The following is a 2,500-nucleotide window of genomic DNA, read 5'->3' on the forward strand; positions in this document are numbered from 1 at the left end:
CCATCATTATTTTAATAATTGTGAACACTTTTATTCAACATCTGATTTTTACAACAGGCCTCGAGGCGGTAAACGTAAACAACGTCACATTCCAGCTGTGATTTTTAACTCAAGTGATCCGATTTTTTTACAATAATATTAATAAGAACAGGCCTCGGGGAGGCAAACGGAAACAACATAACATCTCAATGGTAACATCTCGTCGCTCACCCCGCCCCCACACAAAACCCTGTCCACCACCAACACTTGTAACTGTACCGACGACAAACAGTTTCACAAACGACAACAATAACATTGTTATTGGTCTTCTGAATGCACAGTCCTGCCGTAACAAAACCGAAGAATTAAACGATTTATTAACGGAGAAGAACTTCGACATATTATTTATAGTAGAGACATGGCTCTCACAGTCTGGAAACGACCCAGTTGAAAAAGCTGTGACACCCCCTGGGTACCAATTTTGATCGTATCCAAGGAAAGATCAGCGAGGGGGTGGCATTGGCGTATTTTATAAAACAAAATTATCTAAACATGTGGAAATCCTCGAAATGCGCTGCAAAACAATGGAGGCCATTGATCTTAGATTATCCCTCCAGAATACAAGATACAACTTCAACTGCATCTACCGACCGCCAGCAAACAAGAAAAACAAAATAAAATTACCTGATTTTAGGAAGGAAATCAACGAGATGCTAACTTTGCAACACACGCGTCCTGGCCATTCAATTATACTCGGCGACTAATTTTCACTTCGACAACGTCACAGACACCGCTAAATTGCACGAGTCATTATCGGAGAACAACATGTGCCAGATCGTAACAACGCCAACCCACTCTGCCGGTCATATTTTAGATTGGGTAATTGCAGAAAATTCAGAGTTCCAAAAAACCAACGCCACCGTCGATTATCTCCCCTTTTCGGACCACTCCTCATTTCTTTCAATCTTGACGTTTCAAAACTATGCCAAGAAATCACCACCACATCAACCAGAAACATTAAAGGCATTAATTTGGACAATTTCAGAGGCGATTTAGAAACAAAACTTACTAAAAATTCAATGATTTCTCCAGACCAGTGGAATAGTTGTCTCATCTAAACGCTTGACAAACATGCGCCATTCCAAACAAGGACCGTCACCAACCGCAAGTATGCTCCGTGGTATACGTCGGACGTTAAAGAAGCTAAAACGAAGTGTCGGAGAGCAGAGAGACTGCTGAAAATATCAGGCCTTACGATTCATCGTGAAATATTCAAGAACGCATTTCGTGCCTGGAAGACAACAATAAAAAAGGCAAAGACCACGTATTTTCTTTCAAAATTCGAAACTTCTAAATCTTGTAAACAATTATTTAACATCTGCAATGATCTACTTGGACGTGAAAGATGCACTTCATTACCATCTACAACCAATCAAAGAGACTTGCCAAACACATTTGTCAACTTTTTTAAAGACAAAATCCATAACATTCGTTCAGAACTAGATCGGCATGAACCATTTATAAATACAAATACATTCTGTGGTACCCCTTTAGACAAGTTCCAACCAGTTTCACCTAGTTTCATAAACGAGTTGATAATAAAAAGCCCCCATTAAATCCTGCGACCTTGATCCCCTACCAGCACAGCTTTTGGCCAGCTCCATCGATACATTATTACCATCCATTACATCAATCATAAATACATCCATACTGACTGGCGAAGTTCCATCGTGCTTTAAAAGTGTCCTCGTCAAACCACTTCTGAAGAAACCATCACTGGACCACGATATATTAAACAATTATCGTCCTGTATCAAATTTACCTTTTTTGTCAAAACTTTTGGAGAAGGTAGGTAGGTCTTACACAATTAACATCTCATCTTAAGAACAACAGTTTGGAACAACCCTTTCAGTCAGCCTACAAACATCAACACAGTACTGAAACGGCGCTTCTTAAAATCTTTAATGACTTGTTATGTAATGCTGATGCTAAGAATATCAATGTATTATGCCTTTTAGATCTTTCAGCTGCCTTTGACACCATTGACCATGACATTTTGTTAAGAAGACTAGAAAATACGTTCGGCATAAAAGGAATTGCCCTTAAATGGTTTACATCATATTTACAGGATCGATGGCAGACTGTCGTGGTGAATGGTGTTCAGTCAGAACAAGTTTTACTAAATTTTGGAGTGCCACAAGGCTCTGTTCTTGGACCTGTCCTTTTTACTGTATATATGCAGCCCCTTTCTAGTGTGATATCCAGATTCAATCTGAGTTATCATTTTTATGCAGATGATACGCAAATATATGATTCAGCACCCCTTCGTAATTTACAGTTTTTAATACAACGAATTACGAGCTGTTTTAATGAGATTAAATCTTGGATGTACCACAATAAGTTAAAATTAAATGATAGTAAAACTGAGATTTTAATGTGTGGAAGGCCGAGTATCCTTAAACAGGCAAATAAATCACCTATTACTCTCGGAAATAGCACAATAGAATTTTATCTTTTTACG

General features: G+C 38.5%; 1 protein-coding gene across 1 annotated transcript in view; it reads left to right on the forward strand.

Moving 5' to 3' along the window:
- LOC144959595 (selenoprotein S-like) overlaps positions 1-2,500 on the forward strand; it is a 95,443-nt gene that overhangs the window by 83,671 nt on the left and 9,272 nt on the right. The window lies entirely within an intron of this gene.

The sequence above is a fragment of the Berghia stephanieae genome, chromosome 14 (assembly GCF_034508935.2).
Source record: "Berghia stephanieae isolate SIO BIC M18660-M18661 chromosome 14, UCSD_Bste_1.3, whole genome shotgun sequence".
NCBI lineage: Eukaryota > Metazoa > Mollusca > Gastropoda > Nudibranchia > Aeolidiidae > Berghia > Berghia stephanieae.